The sequence below is a fragment of the Lissotriton helveticus genome, chromosome 2_2, assembly GCF_964261635.1.
Source record: "Lissotriton helveticus chromosome 2_2, aLisHel1.1, whole genome shotgun sequence".
Lineage (NCBI taxonomy): Eukaryota > Metazoa > Chordata > Amphibia > Caudata > Salamandridae > Lissotriton > Lissotriton helveticus.
In genome coordinates, this window is record NC_136060.1 from 354,281,819 (window position 1) to 354,301,530 (window position 19,712).

Here is a 19,712-nt window from a genome sequence, read left to right on the forward strand (position 1 = left end):
TATTCTTTTCTACTATCCCTCTAAAGCCTGAGATGTGTTCCCCTGTCGCCGCTGAGGCTTGTGGGTAGGCACTGTGCTTTCTCCGATCCCTCTGCTCACAGTTGCGCAGGACCGGTTGTTTTTGGGTGATTTGGACAGATCTTGGATACCTTAGTTCCGGTGGCTGCCCAGTTTCCACAGGCTGCTCGCTCCTCCGTTTGGGCTGATGATGCTCACCTTTACCTCCCTGCCTCTTGACCAGAGCCGGCTTGCGTCCGGGGCAGCGTTCACTGTCAGTCACAGTAGGAGTTAGCTGGGATTCCTTCTGCCTCCGCAGCGCTCCCGCTTTGTCATGGGTGGTTTGTCCTCTGTCGCTGCGTCTCTCAGGGCTGCCTTGGCGCCGTTATTTTGAGCGTCCCTGCCCGGCCATTGCGCTGATGCCTAGGGCATATCTCCACTCTCCGTCACTTGATTTTCACTGCATTTGCCTCAGGGACCTCCTGGTACTCACAGGCTGTGGCGAGGCTGATTGCGGCTCTTACTCAGATTAATGGACGGATTTTAGGCCTAACCGGGCGTTTTGTTATGGAGCCGCGCTAGTGTGCGGCCATCTTCTCAGGCAGTTGGGCACACCCCCCCTACAATCCATACTAGGGTTTGTACATTTTGGCAGAATGTACATTCCCGATTATGCAGAATGGGTAAAACCTTTCTAAAATGTAATACATCCAGACTTTCAAGTACCCATTGGACACAGGAACACACAGATAGTTTACATTCCATTCAAGCTGACATGATAGCTTTCACTCACCTACACACACGGGTAAGCACTAGAAACCTGGTGATCCATGTAAACACGGGTACATCAGGGTATATATATGTCACGTTCAATGAAGGTGGCTCAGTAACAAAGCATATAAATTGCATTTATATACCAATGCTGAAATGTGTTTTGCACCTACTGAAAATGGCTGACAGTAGTACAAACTGCTGTATTGAGAGAGCATGCCTTGGTTCAAGGGAAAACATCATTGTCGTGTCCCCAACACCGACCTTAGAGGTGGTTACCAGAGCAAACATTTTGAATGCTGAAGCTCTACATCCAAGGTGGCGACAATGGGAGAACTCACTCACTGCAACTGATGTATATTACAGATTTGACCCTACACTACAAACACAAGCATTTCTGCAGTATGAGCAGGAATATCATCAACCTAAGGAAACCATGCTTCTTGATCACTTTGACTACATAATTTATATTGATGGTTCTGCTCAGCCTGCCCTTAGGACAAAACAGCAATATTAAGCTGCAAGCGCTGTTGGAATGTGTAAACATCTGATTCTTCCGTGTGGTGGGAACATTTTATTCGGCCTGATTTTAACTTCCAAATTCCTATTAAAATTCCCTATATTTTTTTGCTTTTATATTTTACAGACATATTGGCTTTCATTAAGTTTTAGGTCTCCAAATAGCATGACTACCTGATTTTAAGCTTTTTATAATTCTTTTAACATATAATTTTTAGCATTTTTCTTTACATATGCTGTTGCATTTTTCAGTGATAGGATTTGTTTGCTTTAGATAGTGTTTTAACCAACTTATGTACTAGTAGTGGGTCTCATGTGCCTGGGCCAGGTAGCAAACTTTGTCATTTTTACATGTACATGGATCTTTTCTAAAGCTGCCTGCACTTTTCACATCAACTTTGACACTTATTTGCAGTTGTGACACATGGGTTAGTTTCCTGGAAACACTAACCTTGCTGATATGAATTAACTTTGTGAGAACAGTATAATATTGCCGTGGCATTGTGTACAAGGCCTGCACATATATTGTGCAAATGTAATTGTTATTTATGTCCATATAGCAATACAGCTATCTGTAGATTACAAACAATGGCAGCCTGATCACAATCTAGGCTGAAGACAAGGATGCCTTTTTCTACATATAAAGACCTGTTCTGATTATAGTCAGAGGAGATACTTCTGCTGACTTTGAGAGGCCCCTACATGCTGTAGCAACCAGGTAATGGGGCTGGATCATCCAGTAGGGTTTTTCTTGGCAAAAGTTACACATACACCCTAGACAAGTAGGTTAGGGTTTGCATAGTAGGAGCATGCCAGATTGTTATATTATTACATAAGCTTGAATATATACATTGTCTAAGCAAGATGGTGAAACCTGTCATTCTGTTCACTGTCCTGACACTTATAACTTCGCCTGCTTCTATCTATTGATCATTGCAGCACATATTTTCTTTACAAGAGTCACTTCGGGTCAATAAATAATGAAAACGCCCCTTTATGAATTCTTTGTATATTTCTCTGAGCAAAAGAGCACACAAGTGCATACCTGAAATGTTCTAGGTTCTGTCCCCACAGTTCCTGAGGGAATACGGGGCCAAAGTCACAAAGGTAAACTTGCACTTTTGTGTAAGTTTACTACTTTTCGGTATTCACAAACATAAACTTAAACAAAAAGTCTAACTTTACTACTTTTTGTGTTCACACAGGTAAACTTAGACCAAAAGTCTGGCTTTACTAATAGTACCTTCCCTTTGTGAATCCCAAAAACTAGTTACGTTAGAATTCTGGTCTGAGGTTACTCTTGTGAAGACCGAAAAGTAGTAAACCTACACAAAAGTGTAAGTTTACCTTTGTGAATCAGACCCATCGTAGTGATGTTCTGTGGTTGCCAGAACTGCTTCCTGTTTAGGTTTAGGGAGGCTGTGGGGTGCACGGAATCAGTCTAGCACCATCCTTAAGTTTATATTGTTCACGAACGCCCAATACCTACTGACTAATGGCAACAACATGACAGTGGTGCCTGCTCCCATCACCCCATCGAATTGAAATATTTTTCAAATAACGCAACTTAATTTGAAAAAATGGATGATGCAGCACAGACTGAAAACAGTGTATGAGTGATGAGTTTTCTCCAGTATCTAAATCTAATATGATATCAGAGTCAATAAAGAATAGGAAGGAGACTCTAGAACAGGAAAAGAACGTTTGTTCTATTGTCTTTACCTTGCAAAGAATAAAATAAACAAAAGAAAAATGGATTAAAGTTGCAAGCATGTTATTCTCTGGTAAAAAATCAACTTGAATGGAATTTCACACAAGAATTGGTGTCTGAGGCAAAAAACAATGCGTAAAATACCGCACACATATTATGGAAAGACGGGCCACTTTTTTTTTACCCAAATCAAATCTCATTCACATGATGAAGATTAATGGAAAACTCTCAGGTATCTGTAATGTGAAATGCCTGACATTACTTAAGATTACACTAGTGTAGTAAGTATCTGCTGTTTATTATTCTTTTTGGAGCATTCCTAGCATCAGAGTGATACTCTTGTAGCTTATAGCACATATGAGCAATGTGGCAAGCAGCTAACAAACCCCTTTTCAATGTTAAAATGATCACTAAAGGTTTGTGGTTTAGTCCCAGGATACATTTTCCACCCAATTCACAATCCTCGATATGGTTGATTGCCCCACATGCCAAAATCTCTCTTTTAAAAACTTCTCTGTCTTTTAATGCTCTTGTTGCAAAAGCCACATTCTACTCCAGATTTCCAGCACATTGTTCCAGAACATCATACATGCTTTTATAAACTGTTATGAAACAGGTTTTGCCCAATCTGAATGGGTTTTATATGGTTGCCAACTCAATGAGCCACTTGATGAGTTGCATAGCATTATACTGGCATTCATACCAGACAAATTAATAATAATAATAATAATAGGGGGTTTTATAGAGCGCTTGGTGACGCACAACGGCGTGTCCCCGCGCTAAGGAGCGAGTGTTGTGGGAGAAGTACTAGGCGGAACCTGTTACCGGGTAAATAATAATGTTTTTAACTTGGCTCTGAAGATGAGTTCTGATGGTTCTAGACGCAGCGCCACAGGAAGTTTATTCCAGCTTGACGCAGCCAGATACCTAAAGGATCTTCCTCCCATCCGAGCTTTAGACACCTTGGGAATAGACAGGAGCCCCGTGCCGGAAGATCTTAAGGAACGGGAAGGCTCGTATTGTGTCAGCAGTCCCTGCAATGGAAGGGGGGCCTTACCATTGACAATCCGGTGGCAGGTGCAGAGTGCTTTGAATTCCACCCTGCTTCTCACCGGGAGCCAATGCAGGGCTTGGAGCGCCGCTTTGGAGGCTGCTCTTCTGGGTAATCTGAGCACCAGTCGGGCAGCAGCATTCTGCAAAACCTGCAGGCGGCTCAGATTCTTCTCTAAAGTCCCTAGATAGAGAAGATTGCCATAGTCCATCTTCGATGTAACTAATGCATGCACTAATGTTTTGCGTGCTTTGATAGGTAGAAACTTCAGAACCTTCCTGAGGCTCTTGAGAGTCCCGAAGCATGATCCAACCACCCGATTGATCTGGGGTCCGAAGGTGAGGTTGGGATCGAACCAGATACCCAGATTCCTCGCCTCCTGGCAGGGGATTGGTGCTGGTCCCAGGCATGGTGGCCACCATGCGACGTCCACGCCGCCTGGCCTCCCCCCACGACCAGCACCTCAGTCTTGCCTCCGTTGAGCTTGAGGCAATTGGCAGACATCCAGGCAGCAAGATCTTGCATGCATGCTCTGAAGATGTCCGCCGCAAGACTGGGCGCACGTGACAGAGAGATGACCAGCTGCGTGTCGTCGGCATACGACACCATGCGCAGGCCGTGACTCTCCACTATGGTGGCAACCGGGGCAACGTAGAGATTAAAAAGAGTTGGACTCAGGGACGAGCCCTGCGGCACCCCCTGGTCCAAGGCTATTCGCTCCGAGTAGCAGTCACCCTGCCTGACTTGGAAACCTCGGCCCAATAGGAATGATAGGATCCATTTCAGCGCTGCACCTCTCACCCCTCCTTTGTTCAGACACTGTAGCAAGATGGAATGTGCTACAGTGTCGAACGCAGCGCTGAGATCCAGAAGGATCAAGGCCATAGTCTGGCCCTCGTCAGCGCCCTGCCTGATGGTTTCGGATGCCATGAGGAGAGCTGACTCCGTCGAGTGACGAGGCCGAAACCCGAATTGGGTGGGATGAAGAAGGTTGGTCTTCTCCACAAATTGCATTAGCTGCACGTTGGCCACCTTCTCCGCCACTTTAGAAAACTAGGGTAGCAGGGAGATGGGGCGCAAATTATCCAGCTTCTCAAAGCTGATATTGGGCTTCTTGCGGAGGGGAAGCACCACAGCTTGTTTCCATACCTCAGGCATAGAACTGGACCGGAAGGAAACATCCAGCAGACGCCTAATGTAGGGTTCGAGTGTCGTCAGGCTATCCCCCAGCCGTTTAGGAGAGGCTGGGTCCCGAGGAGAGCCCGATTTCACTGAACTGCATATTTTAATTAGATCTTCTGCTGGAGGGATGGTAAAGTTGAGCAGCATGTTTTGTCCAGCTGCCTCTCCTACTGATACTTCCAATTCGTGCCCTACTGAGGGTTGGGCAGGAAAGGCGGAGTAGATCTTGGACATTTTATCCCCAAAATAATTAGCAATACGATTGCAGGTAGCTGCTGAGTGGTCTTCCCCTCCTGTGGAGGCTTTAGGGACAGCCAGGGATTTATATACACTAAACAGTTCCTTAACTGAGTTCTCTGCACCCAGTATCCTGTCAGCATAATAGGTGGCTTTCACCATCCTAATCTGATTGTGATAAGCCCGTCTATTGACAAGGTATCTCTCTTTCAACTGGCTGTCATAGGCCACTCTCCATTGTCTTTCTGCACGCTTACAGTCCCTCTTGGCACAACGCAGTGCCTCGTTGAACCATGGTGCAGTTCTTTGTTTACGGGCGCACTCCTTCGATCGGCCTAATGGGGCCGTGCAATCCAAGGCGGCCGTGATACGGTCATTAAGCAATTTATTTGCTGTGTCCGCATCGTCACCTCCAGGGGGCCCCCCTGCGGTAAGAGCCTTATTGAACTCTGGCAGGGAGAACCTGGCCCATTTACGCCTGGGGTAGTTGAGGGGGGTGGGGTCAGTGGCTTTATGTTTAGGAAGATAGATAGAGAATGGTACAAAGAAGTGATCGGTCCAAGGCAGGGGCACAGGAGAAGCCACCGTGACTTCCTCCCAGTTGGCGAATATTGGATCTAGCAGGTGTCCATGCTGGTGTGTTGGAAGCTGCCCCTTTAGATCCAACTGTAGGGATTGAAGTTCTTGGCGGAGCTCCATTGCTCCATTGTCGGACAAATCTTCAAAATGCGTGTTCAAGTCTCCGAGTAACAGAAACTTGTCTCTCCGCATCGCTATCTCCGTGATGCCCTCTAAAAGGTTGCCTTTAAACCTTGCCAGGGGGCCCGGTGAGCGGTAGATTAAATAGCCCTTCACCGTCGTGCTCCCATCAATATTTATGGTAAAGACACCAGCCTCATGTTCCCGTCAAGTGGACTGGTTCCAGTTGACAGGCAAGTTGCCGTTTAAAAACAATTGCTATTCCCCCCCCTCTGCCTTCCGGTCTGTCCAGTCTCACCATCCGGTAATCGTCTGGTAGTGCCTGAATAATGTCGGGGTCAGAGTGGGCATCCAGCCACGTTTCTGTGATGAATAGCAGATTTGGTTGTATATCCGCAAGGAGATCGTATATGTCAAGCTTATGGCATCGGAGCGACCTCACATTTATCAGACCATAGGACAGAGAAGGACAACTATCCCGGTAGTCAGCTGTCAATGTACAAAAACGGAATTGGCAATGTCTGCACCCTTCAACCTCCCCTACTTTTATACTATGGTGGCCTGATGTGCAAGTATAGGAGGACAGACTTACTAACACACTCCTGCTCCAGGTGATTTGGCTTTCGGGGCCAGGGGTAGTGGCCCTAGGCCGTGTCCGGACGCGGACGGGCGCAGACGGGCTTGGCTTAGGCGCGGCTTCTGGCCATGATGCACATTATATAGGAAGTGAGGAGGGTGGGAGGCCGGCGCGACTAGAGCGCACCCCCAGCCACACCTAAGATGGCGCCCACCGCCGCCAGACACCGATTCTAAAAACGTCTGGTCGAGGCAGGGAAGAAGGACTAAGAGCGTGTGGAGGGTGTCAGTGTTCCTGAATTACTATTCACATGATAATTACAATTTAAAAGCCCCCAAAGTTAAAAAGATGTTCGATTTTAAAATGCTCCTAAAAACAATTTAGCAAAGGTATTCCACTAGCAAAGTAGTATTTTCCAACAACCAAGCTCGCAGCCCTAGTTGCACTCGCTAGGGAGAGCTCCAAATGGGCAGCGCGGCCGCTGAGATGCGAAGCTAAATAGCCTTGAGGGTGGGAGGCCGGCGCGACTAGAGCGCACCCCCAGCCACACCTAAGATGGCGCCCACCGCCGCCAGACACCGATTCTAAAAACGTCTGGTCGAGGCAGGGTAGAAGGACTAAGAGCGTGTGGAGGGTGTCAGTGTTCCTGAATTACTATTCACATGATAATTACAATTTAAAAGCCCCCAAAGTTAAAAAGATGTTCGATTTTAAAATGCTCCTAAAAACAATTTAGCAAAGGTATTCCACTAGCAAAGTAGTATTTTCCAACAATCAAGCTCGCAGCCCTAGTTGCACTCGCTAGGGAGAGCTCCAAATGGGCAGCGCGGCCGCTGAGATGCGAAGCTAAATAGCCTGGGAGGGTGGGAGGCCGGCGCGACTAGAGCGCACCCCCAGCCACACCTAAGATGGCGCCCACCGCCGCCAGACACCGATTCTAAAAACGTCTGGTCGAGGCAGGGAAGAAGGACTAAGAGCGTGTGGAGGGTGTCAGTGTTCCTGAATTACTATTCTTGACTTTTATATATTAGTTCCCTTAAAGGTTCAATTTTTCCAGAAAATCCCTCCATAAGTATTCAGTAATATTCACAAAGGCCCTCAAATGATAACCACCGTATGCCATTGGAATCAGGGGCAGGAGCTTTTAGGATTGCATTAGTCAGATCTTCTGTCATAACAATTCCTTTAGTAGAGAAAACAAGGGTACCCCAATAAATGAACCTGGGGTGGTAAGCTGTTTAGGGAAAACAATGGTTCTGGTGTGGCCTGTAGGTTTATTCAGAAGTGAGCCTGTGGGGGGCACTATGATTGAGAGTAGGAAGATAATTCTTAAAAGGAAACGGTAAGTAATATATAGAGGGACAGGTAGGTCAATTTATTACCGGTGTTTATTCCAAAACAATAGTATTCAGGTGCTCACACAATAAGTGACAGTAAGCGTGACATAAAAGTGAGGGTGATATTAAAATAAAGACATCGCATTAAAACAGTAGTAGGAACTCCTTAGAAATTTTTTACAGAGTGAAAGGAGTTTATGTTGTAGGGGATCGACGGCGTTTCAAACTCAATTACTTGAGTTCATCCTCAGGACAAACATAAGTGAGCAAGCTGAACCGGGCTTGAATGCTGTTAATTAAACATCCGGGGTGGCAAGCGCTTGTGAAACGCTGCAGTCCTCTTTACGTGAGTGCGGGAGACTGTAGTGCGGAATTAATTTGCCCGATTCTGGAAGGGCAAATTAATTTGGCCCTGAACTGCAAGGCATAGTTCAGGGCCGAGTATTTATTTAGACGAGACCAGGGCACTTAATGAAAGCCTGGAGACGAGAAACGGGACATGTCCTTCTGCTGCGGTTGCCTGCACTGAGTGAGAGGATGTTTAATTAACAGCATTCGAGCCCAATTCAGCTGGCTCACCTATGTATGTACTGAAGATGAACTCCCCTACAACCTCCTATGACATGAACTCCTTTCACTCAGTTTCTAAGGTGTTCCTACTACTGTTGTCAATGCAATGTCTTTATTTTAATATCACCCTCACTTTTCAGGTCACACTTATTGTCACTTATTGTTTGAGCACCTGAATACTATTGTTTTGGAATAAACACCTGTCATAAATTGACCTAAATATCCCTCTGTATATTACTTACCACTCCCTTTTAAGAATGAACTTCCTACTCTCAATCATAGTGCCCCCCACAAGGTCACTTCTGAATGGACCTTTAGACCACACCAGAACCATTGTTTTACACTAAACAGATCAATTCCTTTAGCAGAAATGATGTGAGCCAAATAATCAACCTTAGAATGAAATGAGGAATTATGTTCAGCATTCAAAACTACACCTTTTTTTATAATCGCAGGAAGATAACACTTGAAGTAAAACCACTTGCGATTTTAATCCTTGTTGTAAATCAAATACATCTTGGAAAATCATGAAGCAATAGTCCATTTAAGTGAAAACGTAATTTTTTTTCCCTGAAACACATACTAAGATGAATGAAATCTCTTTTAAAACAGAATAAGCTAAAAAAAAGTCTATCATTAGGAGTCACACATTAGAATAATCTGGTGCTATGCAGCTTTCAAGTCTAGTAAATACAAGTAGAGTAGAAAGTACAATTGCCACTTCTAACATAGAAATAATTTCCTTCATGTTAGACAGCGGATGGTTGTCTATTAGTACACAACTTTTCCATGCTCGCAGATCTACACACATTCATACGATATTGTTGCTTTTTTTTCTCAAAATAATTGATAGCCATTCAGCAGAATCTATACCATTGTGTGATACCTCGTTCCAGCATATTATCCAATAGCAATGTTATTCTTCACACAAATGGGAACCCATCTCAAGTTTTACTGGTGAAAAAAGTTATTTTCCAAAATCTTAAAGCGGAAACAGCAAAGTTTACCCAAACATGTTACATGAAAAATGACTGCTATTTAAAAAATATGCAGTTGTTCCCTAACTCCTTTAATGAAAGTACCCTTACTGATTCTTATAAAATATCTATAAAAACTTAGTCTTTATTACATGCAGACCATGGTAAAACGTAAGGAACATTGCAATTTTGTGTGCTCATTGAATGTAGGATTGCTATTAGTGTGTTCATCTCAGAATAAATGGAACACACCCCTACAAAATGGCTGCCAGCATTGAGTGAATTAGGGCATTGTGCATTAAAATATGAAAGGTGGAGATCTGACATTCAGGACCACGAATGCAGGGCAAAACAGAAAGAAAGGAAGTGTTCCTAGCTGATGATAGCTGTCGCTAGCATTCCTTGCGAGGGTTAAATGACGGTGTGTTGAATTGAACTGACAGCAAAGCCCTAATATCTGGGCCAGCAATGATGTCTATTGATCTGCAACTTTGAGAAATGGCACAAGGTGACCTCTTCAGGCCAATACTTCATGTAGTACTAGGGTGTAGTAGGAAAAGTGGTTCCTTGTTAACAAAGCTCACCTTAACAGTGTCACAGTAAGACTGAGTCTGACTGTGATTCTGAAACCTCTGAGATCATATTATTATTAATATTATTATTATTATTAAATTTTTTATAAAGCGCGTAGTCACCCGTGAGTATCCCAGCGCTAGGATCCATACATCTGAAGGACAGGGGCAAGGGGAAGGGAGTCAAATTAGGGAAAAAGATGCGTTTTCAGCCGCTTCCTGAATCGGAGATAGTCTGGATCTGTTCTAAGGTCGCGGGGTAACGAGTTCCAGAGACGGGCAGTGTGGACAGAGAAGCGCCTTCCACCCGTACGTGCCTTCTTGACTCTAGGGATGGTGATAAGATGTTCCTGATCGGATCGTAAGGATCTTGGGGCTTTGTAGGGTCTGACGAATTTTCTTAAAATGGGGGGACCTTTGTCTTGTAGAAGTCTGTGAGCCAGACTGAGGGCCTTGAACTTCACTCGCTCTCTCACTGGGAGCCAGTGGAGGAGCTTCAGAGCTGGTTTGGCCGAAGCTCTGGCAGGGGTATTGGTGAGGATCCGAGCCGCGGAATTCTGGATCCTTTGTAATTTGTCCAAGGTTGCCTCAGGAGCGCCTAGGTAGATGGTATTACTGTAATCCAACCTTGATAAAATAAGGCCTTGGATTAGCAGTTTTTGGGAGGTCGACGGAAGTAAAGGCAGAATCTTCCTGATCGACTTAAGGAGTCCAAAGCACGTCCCGGCTACTTTTTTGGCTTGTGCTTTAAAAGACAGATCTTTTTCGAGCCAAATACCCAGGCTTTTAATCTCGGACTTCGGATCAGGGGATTCACCCAGGCAGGGGGGCCAGATATTCTGAGAAAGGGACAGCCCCTTCTGGCCAAGGAGGAGAATGTCTGTCTTTGAACCGTTAAGTTTCAAAGAAGAGCTGTTCATCCATCCTTGTATTTGCGTCAGACAGTTGTATAGGTCCGCTGGTTCTTGACTTGGATGAGATAAGGACACCACTAATTGAGTATCATCAGCATAGCTGACGATACTCACTTCGAACGGATTAGCGACCTCCTCCAATGGGGACATGTAGACATTAAATAATGTCGGGCTCAGGGAAGAACCCTGAGGCACGCCACATTGGAGGGGTGTTTCGGGGGAGCGGGTGTCATTCTCCCAGACCTGAAAGGAGCGTTGGCCCAGGAAAGAAGAAAGCCAGGTCAGCGCAGTTCCCTCCACACCGATATTCCTAAGTCGGTGAATGAGGAGCCGATGCTTAACGGTGTCGAAGGCCACACTGAGGTCCAGGAGAATCACTGCCACTGATCCTCCCGCGTCCAGAAGTACTCTGGCCTCCTCCACCGCTGCAAGAAGGGCGATGTCAGTGCCCTGCCCTGGGCGGAATCCAGTCTGCGAACTTTTCAGCAGATTGTTGGTTTCCAGATATTGTGAAAGTTTTTTATTCACTAGCTTTTCAGCAATCTTACTGGTTCCGGGGAGAAGAGAAATTGGCCTATAATTGGCCAAGTCCAGGGGGTCCAAGGAGGGTTAGGTAGGTACAGTAAGTACTACCAAATTGTAATAATTATTTTATCTAAAGAGACTGAAAAGGTGGGTATGACTTCAGTTGACCACAGACATGTATAACTAGTCACAGTTTTCACAGATGTAACCCCCTTTCTCAGCCTTCCAGCTAACACCATTGAATGCTCACAGCTCCACGGTTTCATTCAGGGAAATAAAGAGGCAAGGTTAGCAGGGGTAGAACAGAAGAAACTGCAGATTAAACAGTGAGGGATGAGAATGAGTATATATGGAAGGAGAGAACACACAGGGAAGTGTCTATCCCACAAGTGTTTATCAATCTTTCAATCACATCTTGCAATCCAGACGGACCTGTTCATTTTGTTAAGCACAGGGAGATTCAGTGATGTGCTCAGAATCACAGGATGTTGAGCGTCTCTGCCGAGACTCCAAACTGGTTCCCCAGCTTTAAAGTCGGCCGATCTATTCCTTAATCCACATCCTCTTGAGGTAATGAAGGAGAAATCCTAGTATTCATATATCCAGCTCCCAGACACAGTCCATCGTGTGAAGCGCTTTGAACACCACCGAATGCAGGCACTGCAAGGATTGTCTGTACAACCAATCAGCCACCCATAGACATCTCAATCAGGTGGGACTATCGCGAACTTTCATCCCTCCGAGGTCGGTAAAACACTAGGTCCATTCAGCGGGCTTCTGATGAGGGTGCCTTTTTCTTCTGTGAGGAAGTCAGACCTGGCAGGAAGTGTCACTTAGGAACCTGATTTTAACATTACCATGAGGAGTGCGTGTCCCTTTATTTGCTGCTAGCACCCCGCTGTGGAGCCGCCCACCCTTAGCACATACATGCAGCCAACACACGTCACAACGACACCAGTGACAAGACCGGCACTCGCCCGTGCACGAAAGTAAACCCAGCAGCCTGCACTCTCACTCAATCTTTGTTAAAATCTAGATTTAAACTAGTAATCTCACGGAGACAGCACACCTAAACACGGTGGCTCTTAGCGAGATGCATAATGAGAATACTTTCCCGCAACCCTGCACAGTACAGAGAATGTTGCTTTGCCCTCCCGTGTCAAGTGGTAATGGGCGGCTTCACAATGTCCGAATGCTCGCAGGAGAAATTGGCCCGAATCCGCGGGCTTCCGCTCTTAGATATCCTTGTGTCAGTAGAGACTTAGGCAACTGAGCTGCAATGTTGCCGCACACGGACCAGCAGCCCCAAAACACTCAGCAACAACACCGCTGTCATTTCTGGGACGGAGCTAGCTGCAAGTGAAGTAACGGTAGAAGCCCAGCTATCCTTAGAACAAGTCGGCCTGGAGCGCCCCTTGCAAGAGACGCGGGAGGGCAGGAGCGTGACGCCGTGAGCGTGCACGTTGGCGTTCACAGACCGGTGTCTGCTCGTGCACCGGTCTGTATCACTTGGGAGGCCTTCACAATGACAATAAGGCTCGCCAGCGGCAGCGCGCTTCGCGCTGCAACGCAGACGAGCCCTAAAAAGGACCTGAGTAACAAAACGTTTAGTGGACCATGTTTCACCCGAGTGTCCAAAAAGTGTCATGAACAGACACAAACGACCTGATTCTGAGAAGAAAATTTTGCAGACATTTACGGTCGCATTAGTAACAGCTGACAGTTTTAAGAGTAAATGAGGGTGTGCTGTGTGGTGTGATACATGGATTTTCATTAGACTTGTAGTTAAAACCCACATTTTCATAACTGTCAATATTCACAAACAACCCTAATATTTTTTGCACACCCAATTTGCAAAGTCGAATTTAGTGCTAAATAAAATGCTCAAGTGTGAAATGAGGTCAGAAAAATTCATAAAACTCCTATTTTTTTCAGGAACTAGGGACGTAGGAATTTATGGAGATGCTGAAACCTAGAGCGCAGGGTACTACATTTTTAAAAGCACGTATTTGAAAACTCTGCAACACCTGATATGTCTGCCCTCGCCCTTCTACTCCTCCAACACAATAATGAATGTTGCAATCACACAACTCCTTTCCACCTGTGATTCTCTCAAAATCGATTCTTTCTCAGGAGCTTCATCAGTCAGGCGGCATTCATTCGCCAAGGCTAGCGCCGCAGTCACGGGAAACTGGGTTACTGATGAGATTTCAGCCTCTACCATCTAATTAACTCCCCATGCAACCTCATTTGCACACCGACTCATTCTGCTTGGAAATCCTGAAATCCATAACTATTTGATTTTTTCATGGCTGGTGTGTTTTTGCTTTCCAGGAACGTAGTCTAGATGCAAGCACTTCTGGCCTTCAAAGAGAACGCGCGAGTCATCCATGCCTTCCTTCTTTGTGTTACCTTGATGTACGCTTTTGATACTCTGGATTTGTACAGCGCCAACCTGCTGTCTTGTGACGGCTTCTGTGTGCTGCGTGGCTTTACTAAACATAAATAACGATATGCAGTGCGTGGTTGATACAGAACATACGCTGAGGTGGGTAACATAGCAGAACACGTCGGCCTGGAGCGGAGAACAGCCTAAGAGACGCGGGAGGGCATGCGCGTGACGCCGTGAGCGTGCACGTTGGCGTTCCCGGCGGCTCCTGCCAGTGGCGGCCCTGTAACGCTAGAAGCGCATTCACAGACCTGAGTCGGCTCGTGCCCATACTAGAATCGGCTCGTGCACAGGTCTGTCTCCAGGTCTGTCTCCCTTGGAGGCAAACACGGCAGCTATAAGTCTCGTTGGCGGCAGCGCTTCACACTGCAACGCCAGCGAGACCTAAAAAGGGTTACTGAGTTTAAAAACCAAGCCGATTGTCTATCTTACTGGTGTTTCCACTGCGGAGGTTAAAAGTACTCATGGCTGGGTGGCAGGCAACTAGCACGAATACTACCCAGGATCCGGGCCCCATTCCGACTGCTTACGGATCCGGTGTATTTGTGCTCCGGCATGCGTGGAGGGCTGCATTCATACGCTAGAAGGCTAACCGATCCTGATATCTTGGGTGGGTGGAATTCAATGTAACTTTATTTTGTAACACTCGTGTACTCAAGAACTGTAAAGTGTGCCGATTAGGCAGCTACGTGAAGGGAAAATGATATGTGATTATGATGTAAATGCATACCCCATATGGAAGTGTTCCTACAGTCACAGTGTATTGCTGCTAGCATAGGGTGTCAGTTCTCAGTTAGTGAAAAAGCACATTGGCAAGTTGGAGACCTGGTTATGATAAAACGTGCAGGTTTAATGGGAAAATCTCTCGCAAAATTCATGAAACCTGTTACAGTTATAAAAGTATTCAGAAATGCTGTGAAAATGCAGGATCATCCATTTTGGAATTTGAACAGGGTTTTTGTTGTCAAAGGAAATATCGACTATTTGAGTAAAAACATGAATGATACAAATGTTCTGATTCTGCATTAAATTCAGGTGAGAAAATTAAAGCCTCTACAAGAGTTTCTAAAAGACCGTCATATCTTTCTGAATATGTTTGAGGTGTTTCTTTGTTATTTGTGTATTATTTTCTGAAATTGATATTCCAATGTGTGTAAAAAAAAAAGAGACATAGTAGTTATTTTTTTTTTTTTGTGGTTATTAAGGAAGGGAGGTGTGTGATATGCTATGATTAACTTCTCCTTCCTATTCATTAAGAACATCAATATGTCATCTTAAGAATGTACTGAATATGCCAGGGGATTCTATGTGAAATTTTTAAGTAAGCTGGGTCAGTTACTCAAGCCCTGACCTGCTAGATGATGGATGAGATTCTCTATGCATTAAACTTAAGAAGATATTCTTCAATCTGGTTTCCAGTCTTCTTTGAACTTATTTCAATACATTTCTGACTATAGCATGCAACATAATGAGAAGAATATGTAGTCCACATTTACAACAATGCATTGTCATTACAAAGATAGTTCAATAGAAAACGTGAACTTGGTACATTGCAAATACCAAATCGATATCACAAAATACATCATGCCTATCAGCATAAAACATGTCCGGTCTTGAGGCGAAAAAGAAAATTACTTGGCTATAATTTCATTACACTTTTGGCACACATAAGTTGCAGAAAGTAATGTATTGAATTTGAACTTAAAAATCTATAAACCCCCCCATCCCATAACAAGAAGGCCAAAGGAGATAGTGCTCAGATGCTCTGACAGTGATCACCTGACATAGAATAATTACATAGTGCGCCTTACTTCACATTTGTACATCAGAAACAACTGGGGGCCACATGCACGGCCACCAGATTTTGCTAATTCTTCCTTATTACAACCATTTGTGACTTGCAATTAGGAAGTAAGCCTGGGCGGAGTTTTTGGAGTTCCGCTATGCAGTACTCCACGAAGTACAAAAAACTCAAGCAGCGGAGTGTGTTAGATAAATGCCATTTGCGGTGATTGTCAGTGCCAGGTAATTGTCCGCACTGTGCAATCATTGTGAACAGCACCATGCAGAGCACACACGGGTGCTGCTTCCTTTCTGCCACTGGAGGAGATTTTCACTCAAGTGGCAGCTTTCTCAATGCGACTGGATGGTTTCTCAACACGAGCGGTCACGAGCATACGCAAGGACTCGCAATGAGAAATCTGAGCATCCGTGTTGAGAAATGTCACTGGGAGGTTGATTTTCCACACTCGCGCTCGCCAACTCGATGTTGACGATCACGAATGAGGAAACATCTCGCCAGCAAGTGGATTTTCCTCGCTCGTGCTGACCAACTTGATGTTGACTAACGCAAGCGAAGGAAACAACTCCTCTTCGAAGAGCGGAGTTTTTGGTAACTCTGCGAGCTTTGCGTCACGCGTAGTGCAGAAAACTCTGCAAACACTGCGAGCATAGCGGAGTTCACCGCCCAGACTTATTGGGATGTCACAAAATGCAATGTACCAATGTATCTCAGACAAATTTAGAGATTACTTGTGGGGTCAAAATTGACCTACCTCATCAGTATTCATGAGGTAGATCACAATTTGCGACCCATTGGGAATCACTAAAAACATATGGATTGTAGCCTGCTGGGGTCACCAGACCACAATGTCTGTGTTTGCTTTTAAATTAAGTACCTTTTTTAATGCATGCTGTTTTCCTTAAAGAAAGATGGGATGCATTTCAAAAAGAAAAATGGAATGTTTCAGTTTCAATTCTTTAAGCTTAGGCACTGGAGACCCATTCCTGTATGCGACTGGCTTGCCACCTACTTGAAGTGATCTGTAAATTGCAAATGTTTTGCGACCGCATTCCAGTCATAAAACATTCATACATCCCCCTGTGACTCGCTATTAGGAAGGGACACCCTTGCCACGCTCCTTCCTAATACTGACTCGCAAACCCTTTTTTGTGAGATGGTAATAGGTTCCAGACTCACAAAAAAAGGATTTGAAAATGTCAAAAAGCTCTTTAGTGGTCTCAAATGGCCTGATTCTCCATTTGCAACGACTAAAACCTGTTGTAAATGTGGCCCATAGGATGCATTATACTCTACGTATCCCACAATCTAATGGTTCAAGTACATAGACTTTCTTCTAGGATTGCCACTTGGCTCTTTGTTTAGAAGCCTCTTCTATATTTTTCACTGCAGACTGGTAAGAAATGGGGCAACTCGATAGCCCTAACCCTCACATAAACACCCTCACACAATTCAAGTCCTCATAGTCAGTGTATGAAACTGAGCCACAGCTTTGTGCGATGGATACAGTTTGCTGGGTGGATCTACATTTCAGAAATCTCACTTTATTGGTGGAAATCTCCATCTATTGGCAGGAATCTCAATCTATTGGCAGGAATCTCAATCTATTGGCGGGAAAATAGTGGTCTGGTGACCTACTGTGTGCTCATGCCAGACAGGAAAATGTACACCTATTTGGATATGCAAAGAGGTGGAGGTTTTGTGGTTGGTTGCTCAGTAGCCACCCATAATGATATGAAAATAGTCATCATGAACACAAAGAAGGAGGGAAAGGTATGTCTATCTCACAATTACTTCTACAGAAAGAAAACATATATAACACCAAGTGGTAGAGGTATAGAAATATTTTCTGTGCTTTACTGAAACCCTCATTGACATTTTCTTGGTATGCTTCATCATTGGGTTTATCTCTCATCTGCAACATAGGATGTAGTTAGGATGGGCTCAATGAGAAAGTTGGAGTTCTGGATATTATATTTGAGGATTAGAATTGTTGCCTAGAACAGGCATTTGAACAAAGATTCACTAGAGACAAATTAAATTGTAAACGTTGTTGCTCTTGAGAAAAGTATAATACATAGTAGGAAGGTGGTGGGGTTGTACTGCCATTCCATCCAGAACTATCATTCAGTCTGCATGTTGTGGCATGTCTTAGTATGTGCCCAAATACTTCTCAGACACTGCTATAGGATACAGGAATCCCATACATTTATGAACTGGTGACCATTCCAGGTATTTTCATTCCCTTTTTATCAAGCTTTGAATTGCAGAATTTATGGGCAACCTTGGAGTATTGTTCTCTGAAAATGTCTAACCCAATCTCCACTACGTACTGGCTATTCTTGATTCTGAGATACTTTTCTCTAGTTGCCACTTCTTCCTCATCACAATCAGAGGCTGGCTATATACACTCCACAGAAAAAGGTGAAGACCCAGGTAACTGTGAATATACAGTGGATCTATGAGAGTCGGGGAAAGAAACAAGAGTCCCTCGTTCAGTATGGATTGCTGACATAGAGGCTGATTACGATGGTGTGGAGACCGCCACCGACAGGCTGTTGGTGCCGTTCTCCCTGCCATCGGAACAGCGATCTCTATCTGCCATATTACAATAGCTTATGAACGAGTGGTCGTCAGAAACGCCGACCGTCACGGTCTGGACATGTGGTCTTTATCCGACCCGCCTGTTGGACCTTCCAGTAGTCCCAGAATGGCAGCGATGTCAGTCAGGCACTTCTGTAGGGATTACATATCCCTTTTTGCCGGTCATTTTGCGTTGTCAACCCGATACAAAACTGCAGGCGGAAACAGATTTGGGGTCCTGTAGTGGGTCCCCCTGAGCACCTGGGCCAGGGATAAAGGCACTGGGGCATCTATAGTGCCCCTTACATATCCCTACACCATGCTGTAGTCACCGGATATGTGTGGGTGTCTGTTCAGTCTTGCGGCGGGTGCTACAGAGCTCAGCACCTGCTACAATACAAAACATGGGAAATGCGACTGCCACATTGTAATTTGCCCTGTGGGACCGCCACCTAGTAGGCAGGTGGTCCCAAATATGATACCATGGCAGAGAGACTGAAGCAGGTCCGTCATCGTAATGACCCCTATTATTTCTATGCATACAATATTGAAATACAAAAATACTAGAAAAAAAATATTGTTAACAATATCACCTTCACATACTTAACTAATAAAAACACAAATATCAAGAACACAAATATTGTCAAAAATATCGACTTTTACTTACATCAAAAGCACAAATATCACAAACAAAAATATTGCCACATTTAAATAAACATATAAGATGTCAAAAATATCGATTCAAGCAAAATCAACTACAATAATATTGGCAAAATAATTGCATAATCATCTATAAATTTAAAAAAGAACTTTGTACATAAAATAGCACATATATCTTGGTGAGATCTGATTGGCTGCCAACAAAGTGTTGGAAGCCATCTAGGGACTTAGGCTCGGCCAAGTCCCAATGAAAAAACAGAAAAAATCAGAAGGGGGAGGGTAGGAATACCCTGACCCACTAGGCCTGGTGGTTGGGTCCCACAGGGACCTGGCAGGGGGCAAACACATTTGTAATTTGTTTCCCCCCACAAAATAACAGTGGATCAGCGAATCCATAGCAAAAAATAGCCCCAAAAAACACAACAAGGTTTCCCTGGTGGGCCAGGTCCCAGGGGTATAATACTAATATAATTGGGGTAGAAAGGGTGCATGAAGTCCCCCTCCGCAGGCCAATTTTGGCCCCGGCAGCTCCATCCTCAGGGGCCCGGATGATTTTCAAAACTGCGTGGGGGGCCATGCA